Source organism: Chrysochloris asiatica, unplaced genomic scaffold (genome assembly GCF_000296735.1).
Source record: "Chrysochloris asiatica unplaced genomic scaffold, ChrAsi1.0 scaffold00104, whole genome shotgun sequence".
In the NCBI taxonomy this organism is placed as follows: domain Eukaryota; kingdom Metazoa; phylum Chordata; class Mammalia; order Afrosoricida; family Chrysochloridae; genus Chrysochloris; species Chrysochloris asiatica.
The window spans coordinates 10810951-10821853 of NW_006408622.1; the positions used below are offsets into that span (position 1 = coordinate 10810951).

Here is a 10903-nt window from a genome sequence, read left to right on the forward strand (position 1 = left end):
TCAAAAAAATGGTAGGACCAACATACAGAAATCAGTTGGATTTGTTTACAATAAGAGAACTCTGAAGAGGAAAGAAGGAAAACATTGCCATTTACAATAGTTACCCCAAAGATGAAGTACTTAGAAATAATTCCAACCAGAGATACAAAGGACCTATACAGAGAAAACTACAAAACACTACTACTACATGAAACCTAGAAAGACCTATATAAATGGGAGAATATACCATTCTCATGGATTGCTGTTGTTGTTATGAAGTGTCGTCAAGTCGATTCCAACCCATAGTGACCCTGTATAAGGTTTCTGAGGAACAGCTGGTGAGCTTGAACCACCGACCTTGCAGTTCAAATGGCTTTGCAGTCTGGTGCATTAACCCACAGCACCACACCAGGACTCCATCCTAATGGATAGGAAGACTAAGTTTTCTATTGAGAAAATGTCAAAGTGATCTATAGATGTAATATAATCCTAATCTAGATCCTATCATCATTTTTTAAAGAAATGGAAAAATGAATCACCAACTTTAAATGGAAAAGAAGAGATAAACAAAGAACTACTAAAGAACAAAGTAGGAGGCTTCCTACTTCCCAACTTCAAAATCTACTACACAGCTACAGGAGTCAAAACAACCTAGTACTGAAGCAACAACAGATACTCAGACCGATAGAACAGAATTGAAAACACAAAAGTAGATCCATCTACTTTGGGGCATACCTATGGACAGTTGATCTTTGATAATGGTCTGAGAGCCATTAAATGGGGAAGAGATAGTGTCTTCAATAAATGATGCTGGCAAAACTGGATATCCATTTGCAGAATAATGAAACAGGAGCCTTATCACAGACAATATCTAAGAACAAGCTCAAGATGAATCAAAGACCTAGATGTAAAACCGGTCTTTTACATCTTTAACAGTAAAGAAAACATAGAAACAAACTTAGGAGCCCTAATAGATGACCTAAATACACTACCACACACAACTGAAAACACACAAACTACAGAAGACAAACTAGATAACTGAGACCTAAAAAGTAGACTCTATGGTGCATCAAAAGATCTCACTAAAAGAGGAAAAAGATATTTCACAGACTGAGGAAAAAAACTGGTCATGATTTATTGCATTAGGGAATTTTGTTGTTGTTATTAAGTGTTGCCAAATTAGTTCTGACTGATTGCAATTCTATATAGGATTTCCAAGGAGCTACTGGTAAGTTTGAACCACCGACCTTGTGGTTCAAATTGACCTTCAGTTCAGCACATTATCCTGCAGTGCTACGCTAAAGACTAACCATCTAAAATTTATTTTAAAAGAAGTCATAGTCTAAACAACAAAAAGACAAATAATTCCATTAAAAAATGTAGAGGGGCTTTCTGCTCCTTCCCATTTGACAGGCAGCCGCATCTTCTCTTGCAATACCAGCCACATCCCTGAGACAGGATGGTGATGGACGGAGTCAACGGATTTGACCGTATTGGGTGCCTGGTCACCAGAGCTGCTGTTAACTCTGGCAAAGTAGAGGTTGTTGCCATTAATGACCCCTTCATTGACCTCAACTACATGGTCTACATATTCCAGGATGATTCCACCCATGGCAAGTTCAATGGCACTGTCAAGGCTGAGAATGGAAAACTTATCATCAATGGGAAGCCCATCTCTATCTTCCAGTACCGAGATCCCTCCAACATCAAGTGGGGTGATGCTGGTGTTGAATATGTTGTAGAGTCCACCGGTGTCTTCACCACCTTGGAAAAGGCTGGGGTTCGCTTGAAGGGTGGTGCCAAAAGGGTAATCATCTCTGCCCCTTCTGCTGATGCCCCCATGTTTGTGATGGGCATGAACCATGAGAAGTATGACAACTCCCTCAAGATTGTCAGCAATGCCTCCTGCACCACCAACTATTTGAACCCCTGGCCAAGGTCATCCATGACAATTTTGGCATCATGAAGGGACTCATGACCACAGTCCATGCCATCACTGCCACCCTGCAGACTGTGGATGCCCCCCTGGGAAACTGTGGTGTTGTGGCTGTGGGGCTGCTCAGAACATCATCCCTGCATCTACCGGTGTTGCCAAGGCTGAATGGGAAACTCACTGGCATGGCCTTCCGTGTCCCCACTCCTAACATATATGTCATGGACCTGACCTGCCGCCTGGAGAAAGCTGCCAAATATGATGGCATCAAGAAGGTGGTGAAGCCGGCATCAGATGGACCCCTAAAAGGCATCTTGGGTTACACTGAAGACCAGGTCGTCTCCTGTGACTTTAACAGTGACACCCACTCTTCCACCTTTGAGGCTGGGTTGAAGGCCTTTGCATAATCAATAAAGCAGAAGTTAACATCTTTCTGGTATTCTCTGCTTACAGCCAAAATCCATCAGACGTCAGCAATGGTATGCCTCATTCCACATCCTCTTCTGAATCTGGCTTGATTTTCTGGCAGTTCTCTGTTGATGCACTGCTGCAATAATTTTCTAATTATCTTCAGCAAAATTTCGCTTGCATGTGACATTAATGAAAGTAACCTCAGCTCCTGAGCCAGACCCAATCATTTGTCATCTAGGTCATCATCCGACTTCTGGGTCTTTGGACTTAACCCTCTGGCAAAGAAAACATGAGCAGTCTTCTGTGGTGTTTTTAGTGAAAGACCACCTGGAAAAACATATTTGCTCTTAAAAAGCAATATAGGATCATGACTAATTGTGACTGTCACAATTGTAAAACAGAAGTTTTGTAACAAAAACGGGGGAGTAGTTAATCTCACAGTCCAGAAACAGAGGACTCTAGGACCATCAAGGGAGAAGAACATGAGAAGAATGTGGGACCCTATCCAGAGAAGCAGCAACACCAGAGATGGAGGCAGAGATGAGGCCATGGAGAGAGGGAGCAGTTGAGGACTCTGGATTCATAAAAAGAGAGGGACTGAGTGCTGGCAGCCAGGAGGCAGGCTTATAGAATGTGCCCTTTGGTTGTTTAATTATTATATATTCCTGAGTGTTTTTGTGTACATCCCCCCAAAACAACAACAACAACAAAACAGAGGGAATAGAAGGAAATATTGTTGAATGATGAAGCCCAGAGGAGATTGTAATCATTGCAATGAAACAATGAATGTAAAACCTATGTTCTCCTATGTAAACTATAACTCAATTCACAATAAAAACTTAAAAAAAAAAAAAACACAAGGGGCTAAAAAGGCACAAAAGAAAAAAAGTAATGTAGGACCCTACTTTGATGAGAAGTGACTGGGGTCTTAAAAGCTTGCCAGGAGCCATCTAAGATGCATCTCTTGGTCTTTCCTTATCTTAGGCTGGATTCTCTAGAGAAGCAAAACCAGTGAAGTTTATATGTAAGGAGAGGGTTATGCCAAGGAAAGGGCTCACACAGCTGTAGGAGTGGTCAGCTCCCCAGGCTGCCGGTCAGATGTCAGGCTGGAGGCTTCTGACTCACATAGCTGCAGAGATGATGAACCAAGGTCAGACAACAAATAGGCAGGTGGGGCAGGTAATGTGGCTGATTGCTGATGACTCCCAGGACCAGCAGGTAATAGAGCAGGCCACTGGGTCAAGTCCAAAGAACCGGAAGTCGGATGATGACCTAGATGCTAAATCCAGCCCTAGCAGAATGCAAGTAAGCTTTGCCTGATGTTCAACATATTGGAAGTAAGACCAAGTCGTATGTTATAATGAAATGTGCAAAGACCTGGAGTTAGAAAACCAAAAGGGGAGAACACACTCAGCATTTCTCAAGCTGAAAATTTGAAGAAAAAAAGTTGAGCTCGACTTGCAATATTGAAGGATTCGTTGAGCAAAATAATAAGTGATTCAGGAAGAATCAAAAGAAAATGGAAGGAATACACAAAGTCACTGTAACAAAAAGAAAGGTTCAATGTTCAACCATTTCAAGACATAGCATATGATCAAGAACCAATGGTAATGAAGGAAGAAGTCCAAACTGAACTGAAGGCATTGGCGAAAATCAAGAACCAGGAATTGATGGAGCACAAATTGAAATCTGTCAACAAACTAATGCAGCATTGGAGGTACCATACTTTTTCAATTTGTATGCTGAACAAATAATCTGAGAAACTGGATTATATGAAGAAGAACATGGCATCAGGATTGGTGGAAGACTCATTAACAGCCTGTGATATGCAGATGATGCACCCGTGCTTGCTAAAAGTAAAGAGGACTCAAAATACTTACTGATGAAGACCAGAGATCGCGGCCTTCAGTATGGATTGCACCTCAATATAAAGAAAATAAAAATCCTCACAACTAGACAAATAAATGACATCATGATAATTGGAAAAAAGATTGAAGTCAAAGATTTCATTTTGCTTGGATCCACCATCAACACTAATGGAAGAAGCAGTCAAGACATTAAACGACATACTACGTTAGGCAAATCTGCTGCACAAGACCTCTTTAAAGCACTCAAGAATTAAGATATCATTTTGAGGACTAAGGTTCACATGACTCAAGCCATGGTATTTTCCATAGCCTCCTGGTATGGTGCTGTGGATGAATGCACCAGACTGCAAAGCTGTTTGAACTGCAAGGTCGGTGGTTCAAGCTCACCAGCTGCTCCTCGGAAACCCGACACAGGGTCACTATGGGTTGGAACCGACTTGATGGCACTTAACAACAACAATACATTTTAGACAATGAATGATTAAGAAAAATCATAAATAAATGGATGCATTTGAGTTATGGTGTTGGAGAAGAATATCAAAAGTACTGTGTACTGCCAGAAGAACAAACAAATCTGGGTTGGAATAGGTACAGCCATTCCATAGAAGCTACAATGGGGACATTTCATCAGGAGGGTCCAGTCCTTGGAGAAGGACATCATGCTTGGTAAAGTGGAGGGTCCGGTGAGATGGATTGGCACAGTGGCAGCAGCAATGGGCTCAAAATGAGCAATTGTGGGGATGGCGCAGAACTAGGCAGTGTTTCCTTCTGGTGTGCGTAGGGTCGGTGTGAGTCAGAACCAACTTGATGGCACTTTAACAACAAACGACAATGTCTTCAAGCTCCTTCTATATTTAGCAGGTATTCAGGGCTTCATCTCTCTTACCAGCCAAGTCATATTCCATTGTATTTGTTTATCCATTCATTTGTTGATAGGTACTTAGGTTGTTTCCACTTTGGAGCTATTATAAATTTGGGGCTGCAATAAACATTGCTGTACAAGTCTCTGTTTGAGTCTCTGCTTCCAAGTCTTTGGAGTATATACCAAGTAGGGGAATTGCTGGGTCATATGGTGTTCTATTTTTAGTTTATTAAAGAAACCACCATACTGTTTTCCATATAATGTTCCTACCACTTTATAGTCACATGATCCTCCATTCTCAGGTTATAATTCCCAACATATATACACTTTTTAGGAACTACAGAGGTGTAATAAAATAAAATATACATCAAGGGAAAATAGAAACTGCTTTCCTGTTTATATCACTGGAAGAGTAATAGATAAACCTCTCTTTAGAAAGAAATTTCGCACAGCCTTTATCTTACTCCCTTAGTACTGCCATAACAAAAATAATACAAGTGGGTAGCCTGCATTTCATACTCCTTCCCATCTCAGTCCAAAGCCTTCTCTTTTCTTCCTCTCACCCTTTCCCTCACCTGCCTCAGCCTCACTTCCTCTTTTGTGTTCCTCAAACACACCAAGTCTGTTCCCACCTCACGGCCTTTAGCTTGCTGTTTCCCTTGCCTGGCATATTCTTCCCCAAGAGCTTCCCAAAGTCAGCTCCTTCTCACTCCTCAGAGCAGCCTTCTCTGATCTCACCAACTAAACTAGCCTTCCACCCGGGTTCTGTCACAATCACACCATCTTGTTCTACTTCCTGCTCTGAGACATTAATGACGGCAGTCACAGTGGTCCCTCCTCCAGTGCCCAGCAAAAGACCAAAGTCTTGAGATCCAGCAGCTCAGAACCTTCAGCACCAGGGACCAAATCCATGTTCATGTCAGTTCTCCCAGTGTGATTATGTCCTCTCCATCCTTCATCTTACCCTTCTCTAAAATGACCATCACAGTGGTGATTTTAAATGATTCTAAAGCACACGGAGCAGTGACCGGGCATCCCATCAGGGTTTTGTTGTTGCTAAGGTGTTCAGGGCCATCTAGTCGGTTCCGACTCATAGCAACCCTGGATGGGGTTTCCGAAGAGCAGCTGGTGGGTTTGAACTGCCAAGCTTGCGGTTCTCAAGCCAGTGCTGGTCCTACAACACCACACCAGGAAACCAAAGAATCGGCTGCTATCATTAGTCTATTACTGTTGTTGTTAAGTGCTGTTGAGTTGGTTTCAACTCATAGTGACCTTGTATAGGGCTTCTGAAGAATAGCTGGTGGGCTTGAACCACCCACTGACGTCTTATTAATACTCCCTGGGTGGTAGTAAAGTCTTTGGGAGAAAGTTAGACACAACAGTTACCAGAGTGGACTCTCCAGTGTCCAGATTCCAGCCATGACTGTGGCTTCCTGTTTGTGTGACCCTGTCCAAGTGGCCTTCTGGTTCTGAGCAATTTCTCCCTCTGTAAAATGGGGCTCACTGCAGCACCACTAGCCCTGTCTGCTCCCCTATCCCCCCCCCACACCATTGTTGTTGTTGGTAAGTGGCTGTCGAATCAGTTCCAACTCATAGCAACCCTGTGTAGGGCTTCCAAGGAGCAGCTGGTGGGTTTGAACCTCCAACCTTGTGGTTCGAAGTCCAGTGCCTATTCTACAGTGCCACACCAGGAGGTTTAATGAGTTTATGCAGATGAAGTGTTTAGTGCAGGGCTCCAACCAGCCAATGGAGAATGATTGTTCATCTAGAAAGGGGTTTCCTGGCAGGACATGCTACAGCACTGATGGTTGGAGTCTGGTTTCACTTCTAAGCGTCCTACACTCCCAACTCAGCTGTCAAGGGCTGACTAGGGGCTGTCCTCTGAACATAGGAGAAGGGGAAAATGTAAGTCATCTCCATGGGGCTCCCTGCTCTACCCATGGTGGCCCCAACTGGATGGAAGGGCTTTCCACAGCCAGAGGGCAGGGCAGAACAGAACTGAACCAAAGTTCCTCAGCTTCCAAGCCAGACCTCTCAAGGAATCATTTCTCCAAATTTGATTAACTCTTTGGGCCTCTGGGGATGGAAAATAGGAAATTGGGAAAGCCAGGGTTTGGAATTCAGCACAACAACCCTCCACCCAAAAGAGAAAAAACAACAACTGGCAATGTGTTTGTCTTAGTTCTCTAGTACTGATATAACAGAAAGACCACAGCGGATCCTGTAACAAACAGAAACGAGTGCTCTCTCACAGTTGTTTGCTGTTGTGTGCCATACAATCAGTTCCAACCCACAGCGACCCTGTATAGGGTTTCTGAGAGCAGCTGCTGGCTTTACCTGCTAACCTTGCAGTTAGCACAGTCAGCAGTCTGGAGCTTATCCTACAATGCCACTTTTGTTGTTGTTAAGTGCTGTCTAGTTGATTCATAGCGACCCTGTACAGGTTTCTGAGGAGCAGCTGGTGAGTTTGAACTGTCAACCTTGTGGTTTGCAATCCAGTGCTTATCCTACAGTGCCACACCAGGAGTCACTTTGTAGTTGTTGTGGTGTGTTGTTCAGTGCTGTTGAGTCGGACCCAACTCATAGTGACCGTGTATAGGGTTTCTGAGGAGCACCTGATGAGTTTGAACCACCAACCTTGTGGTTCAAACAGATCTTGCAATCCAGTGCTTATCCTATAGTGCCACACCAAGACTCTAGAAGTCACTTTAAGAGGCTAGAAGTTCAAACTCAGAGTGCCGACTCTTGAGGAAGGCTTTCTCTCTGTTGGCTCTGGAGAAAGTCTCAGCATCTATAAGCCCAACATTCCTTGGAAATCTCCATGCTTCTTGGCATCAATCTTCCCATGGATCTAGAAGTTCTACAGTGCGGGGACTCCAGGTCCAAAGGACGTGCTCCACTTCCGGCTCTTCTTTCTTGATATTAGTTGGTTCCTCTGAGCTCTGCCTTCTTTCTTCATCTGTTTTCTATCTTAAAAGATTGACAGATGGTACTGTAGATTTCATCTGGCTTTGTTATCCAGAAGTGAGGATCTGCAGCATGTAAGAGAAATACATCATATCAGGGGTGATGACACCAGCTCATATCGTAGGGGTGATCACATTATGTTAGAGTTCATCATGGGGTTGCTATTAAGTGCTGTCAAGTTGGTTTTGACTTATAGCAACCCTGTACAGGGTTTCCGAGTTCCACGGAGTGGCTGGAGAGTTTGAACCACCAACTTTGTGATTCAAACTGACCTTGCACTTATCCTACTTAATTGCCAAATTGCTGAGAATCTAAATTCAGCTGACACAACCGTAACTATTACCTGTGCAGCCAAAAATGTGAGCTTGATAGAGTGTTTCTGCTTTTGGGGAAAAAAAAAAATCCAAATAAGGACATAGAAAACACAGCGAAGCTACTAAACTAAAAAGAATTGCTGTCAAACACCATGACTCAAAAATTCTTGATGCAAAGAACAATATTTTCCATTACAATACAAGATGCACCCAATCAACAAAGGTGCTTAGAATGATACTGACTTGGCTGCCTAAGTCCAACTTGGATACTCTGACATTTTTTTCTTTTGTTCTACTTAATCTCATTTTAAAAACATACTGGTCATGGGAAGATTTGTGAGAACTCCCAAACTTGCAGATAGTACCCATTTAACCTAGCTTGGATGGCTCGTTGACCAGAACGTGATCAGATGAAGATAAAAAAGTTTGATATACTGAACAAGCAAGAGGAAATTGCTACAACTTGATGAACTGGACCCTTGCTTACAGATGAAGTTGCCCAAAATTCCAACCAAAAGGGAAGGACTCTTCATACCAAGGATCAAGCTTGTTCCCTCAGTACACTGGGTTGGTAGGGACGGACAACTTAGACTTTGGCAATCAAAATTGAGGGCTGTAAAGGCACGAAGTGGCTGGTTTACAAGCAAGTTTCAGGAGGGTGCTTAGTGTCAGAGCGAGGGAGGGGTATAATAGAATCCCCACTGAATTGTTTTCCTCTTGTTCAGATGGGTCTGGTGATGATGAGGATAGGATTTTATGGTTCAATTGTCAGTAATTGTTATCAGGACTAATGGTGATTGTCACAGCTGTGAAAGAGGTGTAAGTAAAAGGGGGGTGTATTTAATCTCTCATTTCAGGAATAGAGGACTCCAGGACCATCAAGAGGGAAAGGTATGAGAGGAGCGAGGGACCCTAATCAGAAAAGCGGTCACAACAGAGATGGTGGCAGAGGCGATGGCACAGAGAGACTGAGCAGCTGAGGACTATGGGTACATGGACTGAGAAAGGCAGCATGTCTGCAGGCAGGAGACTGGCTTTCAAATGTGCCCTTTGGACATTTAAACAAATACATATTTTCATTGTGGTATATGTACATCAAAAATAAAAAGGTAATCGAGGTCAACCCTATTAGCTGATAGTGCATGGAGGGGATTGTAATCATTGCAATGATCTGTTGAGTGTAAAACTGATGATCTGCCCTGTAAACCTTCACTCACTCAATTCACAAGGAAATGTTTAAAAAAAAAAAAAAAAATCATACTGGTCATAATCTTTTTTTTTTTTTTTTTCTGGTCATAATCTTTTAAACTGATTTCATCATAATGAGTATAGTGGTTTTCACAGTTTGCAAAGCTTGAATCTGCCTGCAAGCAAGGATACTTTAACACCAGGGGAGAGTGTGAAGGTTGTATCCATAGACGATTACTTTAATCTGAATGAGTTTTCTTGGTGAAAGCCACTAAACCTTTACTTTGAAAGAAAATCTTGCTCCAGGGTGAAGAGTTTGCCATGAGTAGGCAAAAGTAGGGGAAGCTCTGCATTATGGGATTAATTTTATTCATGCTTTCATTCATCCAACAAATCTGTGCTAGGTGTTGGTATGCTGGAGCCAATGTGAAAATTAATTGCTAAATTTTTCAGGATTTTATTAGCTGGTTGGAATCACACTGGTAGATTCAAATTAGCCGTGATAGAATATTTATACCACATAAATCAGCAAACTCTGTAGAGCAGCCTGCTTCCTGCTCCCAAGTGCTTGCTCGACACTTACAGCACAATACTTGTCAGCGATGAAGAAGAATGGATCCTTGCCCTCACAGAGATTATGTTTTGAAAAAAGGAGGATATATTTACTCACTTACAAAAATAAATAAACATCCCCACTGAACAGTTTTCATCTTGTCTAGATAGATCTGATAAAAATAGATGGGGATACGATTCTTATGATTCAATAGTGAGTAATTGTTATCATGACTAATTGTGACTATCACAATTGTAAAGGTAGAAGTTTTGTAACAAAATTGGGGGAGTAGTTAATCTTACAGTCCAGAAACAAAGGACCCTAGGACCATCAAGGAAGAAGAGCACAAGCGGAATGAGAGACATTATCCAGAGAAGCAACGACATGAGCGATGGAGGCAAAAATGGGGGCATGGAGAGAGGGAGCAACTGAGGACTCTAGATTCAGGAAAAAAGAGAGGGACTGAGAGCTGGCAGCCAGGAGACAGACTTGCAGAATGTGTGTTTAGTGGTGTAAATTATTATATATGCATATTAGAAAAAAAGAGCTAAAATGAATAGAGAAAAATACTGTTAACTGATGGTATATGGAGGGGATTATAATCATTGTAATAAAACAAATTATATGATTTGTTGAATGTAAAACTGATGATCTGCCCTGTAAACTTGCACTCAATTCACAATAAAAACTTAAAAAATAGATAAACAAACATGATAAAGGCTATGAAAGAAAAATATAAAGATCCATCAAGCTTCCTTGAAGAAATCAAAGTTAAGGAGACTTGAAGGATGAAAAGGTTTAACTGGAAGAAAGAATGCAGAGAAGAGT

At 42.1% G+C, this 10903-nt stretch overlaps 1 pseudogene; it reads left to right on the forward strand.

Annotated features, from left to right (window-relative positions):
- Positions 1–1438: 1438 nt before the first annotated feature.
- LOC102828679 lies at positions 1439–2319 on the forward strand (annotated as a pseudogene).
- The last annotated feature ends 8584 nt before the right edge of the window (positions 2320–10903 follow it).